We start from the raw sequence: 8,203 nt of genomic DNA, 5'->3' as shown, positions 1-8,203 counted from the left end.
TGAAGATGGATTCTGCATGTGGCGGAAATTTTGAGGGCAAAATTTTCTTTTAGAAGGGTAGAATGTAACAACCCCGATTTTTCAAGTACGCGAGACTCTTATTATATGGCTACTTGATGAGGTACCAGGGAGACGTCATATGGCAATATTGATCGCCGAGGAGTAGTACACTACAAGAAAAAAGGCCTGTCGGCACCCTTTTTTCTTGCCACGCTTTTAAAGCGTGCCGAAAAGTGATCTATGGACACGCTTTTGCGAGGGTGGCCACTGATTTGTCATTTGGCCATGCTTTTTTTTGCCACGCGTGAAAAGCGTGGCGATAGAGGGAAATCGGCACGCTTTTACGAGAGTGCCCACTTACTTAAAATTTGGCCACACTTTTTTACTGCCACGCTTGAAAAGCGTGGCGATAGAGAAAAATCGGCACGCTTTTACGAGGGTGCCCACTAATTAAAAATTTGGCCACCCTTTTTTTTTCACGCTTAAAAAGCGTGCCCATAGAGGAAAATCGGCACGCTTAAAAAGCGTGGCTATCTTGTATTTAATCTGGCACCATACAAAAACGTGCCAATAGAGTTCCCTCCCCTTTTAACATAGTTTTTTAATTTTTTTTTTGAGAAACCCCCTCCCAAACTACGCCGTTTTGACTCCAATTTCCTCTCCTCCCAAAATTTCCCAATCCTTCTAACAACACTTCTTCCTTTCTTCGAAACACACCATCTTCTTTGAAACAATGCCTTTGAAAAATGAAAAGTGAAAACCCTAAAGTCACAGAGCTCATCACCCTAACAGCGGCGGCGCTCTTCACCAAACATAGAGCTCATCGCCGGTGCCCTCACTCTCTCTCCCAATAACACTCATTGGTCAACCTCATTCCAACCTTCTCTAGCAACCCCTCCGTAGGTGCCACCTCTGCTGGTGTTCCCTGCGTCGGCGCTCCTTCCGTCTCTCCTGTAAACACCTATCCCTCCTTCGGCGGTGACTCACTCTGGTAAGGCCTCCCTCGGTGCTCACTCTCTATCGCAAACCCTCCGTCGACGCTCTCTCTCTCTCTCTCTCGTAAACCCTCAATCGTCGCTCCTCCCACCATGATTTAGCACCCGCCGTATTTCTGTCTCCCTCTCTGAAGTCGTCGTGCCGCCGTCTCCCTCTCCTTCACTCGTCGTACCTCCGTCAGCCATGTTCAGTGTTCGTAGCGCCGTGGTAAATTATCTGGTCAAAATTTTTCTTGATCTAATTATTTGTTTTTGAATTTGATTTTTTGTTTTGATTTTCTTGGTTCTTCACTTTTTCTGATTTTTCTAAATTTCTATTTTTTGTTCTAAATTTCTTGACATTTGGTTCTGTTCTGCTGCAGCTGTGGTAGTGCTCAACTGCTACTATGTGATGCTGAACTGCTACTGCTTTGCCTGTTCTGTTATTCTAGTTTTTCTACATCAACTATCAGTAGGTTAATTTTTTCATAATTTAAGCATTCACGATTAGGGTTTTGATTTTGCTTAATTTTTGTTGATTGATGTTGATAGTTTGAGTTAATTGTTCCTTTGCTATGTGTGTGGTTTAAGATCTGAGTTGTTGTATGTTTTTATGAAATAGGATTGAAACTTGTTAAATGAAGTAAACTTTGTGTTTAGATTTGTTCTTGCCCCAAGAAACTCTGCTTGTGATAAGTCATTTTAATTAATAACTCTGCTTGGCGACAATGTGTTTTGAAAGAGCAGGGGACTCCTACTGGGAGAAAAAGTCTAAGGCTGCTGGTCTTAGGGCAACTGCAAACCATTTGCGTGATTTGAATCCTGAAGATGTGCACGAAATTCTTAGGCAAGCTGCTGAAATTTTTGAAGGAATAGGAATAATTAATATTGTAGCTCAATGTCTTTCAGATTTGGGGGATCATGAAAAAGCTGGTATAAATTTGAAGTTTAGCTTCTATATCTATGCTTGTCATCTGTTATTAGTTACTTCTCTACATTTTTTCCTCTTCTCTTTTTCTCAACTCTTTTCTTATAACAAGTAACAACTAACAATGGCTTCAATGGCAGCGTCTTCTTCTAGCACCTTCTACACCAACCTCAAGTTTTGAACCAAACCCAATAGTAACAAAGCTTTTTCTTTGTCACAAGAATAATAATAATCATATATCATGAAGACAACATCAATAACAACATCAACAGCAACTTGAACTGAAGGTACAGTTTGTTATTTTCTATTTGCTAAAGATATTAAACTATTAAATTTAATTTCTCATTTTCTAAAATTTCTGAAGTTGAAACCTTTTTACCATTTTGAAGGAAACTCATATTGAGAAGCAGTAAAATAACAACCATTGGTGCTATCTTCAATTTCTAAACAATCAATGTTTATATCATTATTGCTTCATTTAGATGAATAGGGAAGATGTACCTATCTCCTATGAACATTCAGCTTAATCTAACTGCAAAATGGTGGTGGCTATCAAGGAGAAATTGTTTCTTTTGGTTTTTAAAAATATCTTGGCTTATTGTTCTAAGATGTAATGACAATCAATGTTTAATTTGTTTATTCTTTGATTACTGATCAATTATTTTAAGTCCATCATGCAGGCGTAATTTGATGATTTTGATTATGAAACCAGGTCCTGTGCTAGAAAGGCAGCCTCTTTGTTATGCACGCAAGTGAGGTTAAGTAGCTGGTTTTGGTCAAAGAGTATGCTGGATTTGTCGTGGAGTATATAAATGGCAATAATTTGACATACAGAAAGAAATGGTACATAGTGAATTGGATTCTGACAAGGGCAATTTTGCTAGGATCACTGGTGGCAACAGTGGAAGAGTAGGTTCTGTCTTTGGTAGAGAGCCTTCATTTTCACGCTGGTGTGATGAGGACGAAGAAGTCCATTTGAATCGGGAATTAGGAAATGCAAGGAATGATCTTGTGGACGAAGACCCTGGTTTTGACCCTATAAGTTTCTTCTCGATACAAGTGGTCATCACATCCATAGATACACTATGTAAGGTTATTTACGGTTTGCATTTTCTTATTTTTCTACTAATTTGAACAGTTAAAATAAAACTCTATTAGGAGCTGATATGGGGAAGTTCCCAACTCCTTATATGATGAACGCTTTCCACTTCATAATGCAAGGTGTCCTATCAAGGATTATTACCTGGTGCTGGTCTCAAATTCAAACTGGTGTTGTCATGTCTTGGAGGGATTAGTTTTTGAAAGGTAGCCTTTGAACTCTGCTATCTCATTATCGCTATTGTTCTCTGCTCACTTGGTTATGCTGATTGGGTATTCTATATTAAAACTTCTAGGTACATCTTTTATTTTTGGTCATTAAGTTTGTGTTATTGACGGTTATAGTTCATTGCTCTTTGTGGTAGTTGTTATTCTGACTCGGAAAATACTAACAAAATGTATAGTTACAATACTACTTGGGATATTTGAAGGCATGCCACTTTTCTGTTATAGTTACCCCCTCCTCTCCCTCTATGTTTAGATTTGTTCTTGCCCCAAGAAACTCTGCTTGTGATAAGTCATTTTAATTAATAACTCTGCTTGGCAACAATGTGTTTTGAAAGAGCAAGGGACTCCTACTGGGAGAAAAAGTCTAATATAAATAAAAATAAATAAAAACCATAGAAATAAAATTAAATAAATTCAAAATACATATATAATAATGTTACTCTCACTCTCATCTCATGCAGTGTGCTAAGTTATGATTGCAAGTGTTCTCATTATCAGTGGGTGAAATGGGAACTGTGATTACCTTTGGCGCAAGGTAGTCTTGTGAATTCTTCCATGATCGCATGAAGGGCAAAAGGTACTTCTATGCTATACTTTTTTGAATTCTAATCATTATAAAATGTGAATTTGTAATTGGATTAACATATATATATATATATGTCACTAATTACTATTTGATTTGTCTTGTGATAAAAATTGCATACTATATAGGTTTGTTTGGTAATAAAAAAAGACTGAATTTATATTGTGCAGTGATGAAGGTAAAGTCAGAAAAATTTTGAAGGTGGAACATAACTTTTACTCTTTGGCATCAAGACAAAGAAGAGGCCCCATGCATGCATACATGATATGATCACTGAACACATTCAATTGCATTGCAAAAAAGCATAAAAAAAGGCCATACAGCAGGTCCTATATATATGCTTGAGTAAAGACAAGTGAAAGAAAAGCAAATATATCACTGAAGATGCAGCAGGAGCACACAGTAGATGGTATCAACTATTCACCTAACTTCTCATCATTCTCAAGCTTTATAGTTTATATATACACTCTGAGCTGCAGAAGTGTTTTTGTTCATCTTTCCTTTATTTTATTTTGGAGTAGTGTGAAAATGTAACTCAACTATGTTACATACAAGAAAGATGGTTATTAATGTATAGTAAAAATTGTCATCTTTTGTATTTGTTAATTGACATGCAAGCTAAGCATGGGGCAACAGTACGATCACCAATTAGTTGGTTAGTAGTTCATAATTATTATATGTAATTTATATATCTCTTTTTATTATATTTATGATTCGCACTATCAAAGCTTTTTCTATTGGCATGCTTTAAAAGCGTAGCCATATCTAACCCTACAGGCACGCTTTAGAAGGGTAGCCAAAACAAACAATCTGGGCACACTTCAAAAGCGTGGCGATATCTACACTTTTCGGTACGCTTTTAAAGCGTATCTATAGGGTTATATATATGGTCACGCTTTTAAAGCGTGGCAAGAGATGAAAACATGCCAAAAAAGAAAGTGTGCCGATAGATCCATAAAAGCGTGGCGGTAGAGCAACCGGCACGCTGGCAGATGTGACCCTTTTAAAAGCGTGCCGATAGCTCAAAAAGCGTGGCGAAAAACTATTGGCGTGCTTTTTTGCACTTTTCGGTACGCTTTTAAAGCGGGACAGAAAGCTTATTTTCTTGTAGTGGTAGTAATGTTCCATCTTTTGATGACATTCCACCTGACTTGAGTTTTGAAGACTTAGAACATACTTTCCCTCGCTTTAGTAGTTTAGAGGGACTAGGTGAGTATAGAGTCTAGGCTAGCCTGGGTGCCAACTTAGGGACTTCTTGAACAGGTCAGGACCTGGAATATTGTATGTATATATATGTATATAGTTATTATTTAGCTATATCTAGGGGTGTTCTAACTAAAAGTCTATACTCTAATAAAGGCTGGATCACCGAATATTGTCAACTGCTTGTGATGTATTTATGTGTGGTTGTTTATAATTGTTTTATATATTATCAGTTGTGAATTGATTATGAATGATACTATTTGTTAATCCAAATGTTTAAAAAAAAAAGTACCTCACAAAATAACTACGTTTTTAACAATGGATCAGGCTTATATAATAATTAATAGATAATAATTAGGAAGACAAGTTGGTAGCGCTCAGTTTCTACTATGATCATGATGTACCAGAAATTGGGTCGTTACAGTTGGCATTAATTTCGAAAATATGAAACAAAAATAAGAAAAAGATTTTTGAAAATCATTTTGAAAGTTTCGAAAATCATAAAAGAAAAATGAAAAAGATTTGATTTTTGGAAAACATTTGATAAAGATAGAATTTTTAAATTGAAAATTTGACTTGACTCATAAGAAACAATTAAATTTTAAAAACTTTTTGACTAAGTCAAACCAAATTTTCGAAAATTATGAGTGAAATAAGGGAAAGATATTTTTTTTATTTTTGAATTTTAATGATGAGAGAGAAAAACATCAAAAAGACTCAATGCATGAAAATTTCGGATTAAAACAAATGATGCATGCAAGAAAACTATAAATGTCAAGATGAACACCAAGAACTTATTTTTGAAAATTTTTAAGAATAGAAAAACATGCAAGACACCAAACATAGAATTTTTCAAACTTTAGACACTAACAAATTGAAAATGCATATGAGAAACAAGAAAAGACACAAAACAAGAAAAATTAAAGATCAAACATAGAAAATCATCAAGAACAACTTGAATATCATGAAGAACACATGCATGAATTTTCGAAAATTTTAAGAAAAATTAAAAAGATGCAATTGACACCAAACTTAAAGATTGACACAAGACTCAAACAAGAAACATAATATTTTTGGTTTTTAAGATTTTATTAATTTTTTTTGAATATTTTTCGAAAATAAAATAATAAAAACAAAAAGCTTAAAATTAAAATAAAATTACCTAATTTGAGCAACAAGATGAACCGTCAGTTGTCCAAACTCGAGCAATCCCCGACAACGGCGCCAAAAACTTGGTGCACGAAATCGTGATCATTCATTCCTTGGTAACGGCGCTAAAAACTTAATACGCACATTCATAATCTTAGTTCTTCTTCACAATCTCGCACAACTAACCAGCAAGTGCACTGGGTCGTCCAAGTAATAAACCTTACATGAGTAAGGGTCGATCCCACATAGATTGTCGGCTTGAAGCAAGCTATGGTCACCTTGTAAATCTTAGTCAGGCGGATTCAAATGGTTATAGAGTTTTAATAATTAAAAGATAAATAAAATGTAAAATAAAGATAGAGATACTTATGTAATTCATTGGTGAGAATTTCAGATAAGCATATAGAGATGCTTAGTTCCTTCTGAATCTCCGCTTTCCTACTGCTTTCATCCAATCCTTCATACTCCTTTCCATGGCAAGCTGTATGTTGGGCATCACCGTTGTCAATGGCTACATCCCGTCCTCTCGGTGAAAATGGTCCAAAATGTGCTGTCACCGCACGGCTAATCATCTGTCGGTTCTCGATCCTGCTGGAATAGGATTCAGTAATCCTTTTACGTCTGTCACTACGCCCAGCACTCGCGAGTTTGAAGCTCGTCACAGCCATCCCTTCCCAGATCCTACTCGGAATACCACAGACAAGGTTTAGACTTTCCGGATCTCAAGAAAGGCCGCCAATAATTCTAGCCTATACCACGAAGACTCTGATCGTAGATCAGGAGGCTAAGAGATACACATTCAAGCTTGTTTGCATTTAAAATGGAAGTGGTTGTCAGGCACGCGTTCATAGGTGAGAATGGTGATGAGTGTCACATAATCATCACATTTATCATGTTCTTGTGTGCGAATGAATATCTTAGAGAAGAAATAGGCTTGAGTTGAATAGAAAAATAATAGTACTTTGCATTAATTCATGGGGAACAGCAGAGCTCCACACCTTAATCTATAGTGTGTACAAACTCTACGGTGGAAAATACATAAGAACAAGGTCTAGGCATGGCCGAATGTCCAGCCTCCCCAAATGGCATATGAATTCGAATATCGGGAAAAGGGGGATCTAATACAATAGTAAAAAGTTCTATTTATGCTAAACTAGTTACTAGGGTTTACAGAGATAAGTAAATGATGTAGAAATCTACTTCCGGGCCCACTTAGTGTATGCTTGGGCTGAGTATTAAGCTTTCATATGCAGAGACTCTTTTTGGAGTTAAACGCCAGTTTGTAACCTGTTTCTGGCGTTTAACTCCAGAATAGGGCAGAGAGCTGGCATTAAATGCCAGTTTGCTGGGAAGCCCTGGATGTCTACTTTCCAATGCAATTGAGAGCGCCCCATTTGGAGTCCTGTAGCTCCAGAAAATCCACTTTGAATGCAGGGAGGTCAGAATCCAACAGCATTTGCAGTCCTTCTTCAGCCTCTGAATCTGATTTTTGCTCAAGTCCCTCAATTTCAACCAGAAATTACCTGAAATCACAGAAAAACACACAAACTCATAGTAAAGTCTAAAAATGTGATTTTTATTTAAAAACTAATAAAAATATATTAAAAACTAACAAAATCATACTAAAAACTATGTAAAAACAATGCCAAAAAGCGTATAAATTATCCGCTCATCAGCCATCTTCTTGGAAGTTATGAATTTGTCTTGCTTCACCATCACCTCATCAATGATCTTTTCAACTCCAGCTTCATCACATAACCTCTGTATGATACTGGGGAATGCCAACCTTGTGTTGTCACTAGTGCTTTTCAGCACATTGTTGATGTTGTTGGCAATCATCTCCCCCACATTGACATTCTCACCTTTCATGATGCTGTATATGAGCACAGCTCTCTCCTTGGTCACCTCTGAAGTATTAGATGTGGGGATTAGGGACCTCCTTACAAATTCCAGCCACCCTCTAGCTTGGTGGCTCAGATCCCTTCTTCTCAATTGGTTGGGTATCCCATCCTTGTCCTTGATCCATTGCACATTCAGCAC

At 36.7% G+C, this 8,203-nt stretch overlaps 1 long non-coding RNA gene across 7 annotated transcripts; it reads left to right on the top strand.

The window, feature by feature from the left end:
* Nucleotides 1-645: 645 nt before the first annotated feature.
* On the top strand, nt 646-4,515 carry LOC112742042 (uncharacterized). 7 transcript variants are annotated; one of them, XR_003171802.3, is made up of 8 exons: nt 652-1,215; nt 1,358-1,446; nt 1,717-1,907; nt 2,043-2,189; nt 2,615-2,989; nt 3,124-3,207; nt 3,690-3,805; nt 3,982-4,515. It is a non-coding gene; the product is annotated as an uncharacterized lncRNA (long non-coding RNA). The 7 variants fall into 7 exon arrangements; XR_003171798.2 differs by having other exon boundaries at nt 653-1,203; XR_003171799.2 differs by having other exon boundaries at nt 653-1,203; nt 1,358-1,450; nt 1,722-1,907.
* Nucleotides 4,516-8,203: the final 3,688 nt, after the last annotated feature.

The sequence above is a fragment of the Arachis hypogaea genome, chromosome 14 (assembly GCF_003086295.3).
Source record: "Arachis hypogaea cultivar Tifrunner chromosome 14, arahy.Tifrunner.gnm2.J5K5, whole genome shotgun sequence".
In the NCBI taxonomy this organism is placed as follows: Eukaryota; Viridiplantae; Streptophyta; class Magnoliopsida; order Fabales; family Fabaceae; genus Arachis; species Arachis hypogaea.
The sequence above is the reverse complement of the archived record's forward strand: the minus strand, read 5'-3'. Positions and strand labels throughout refer to the sequence as shown.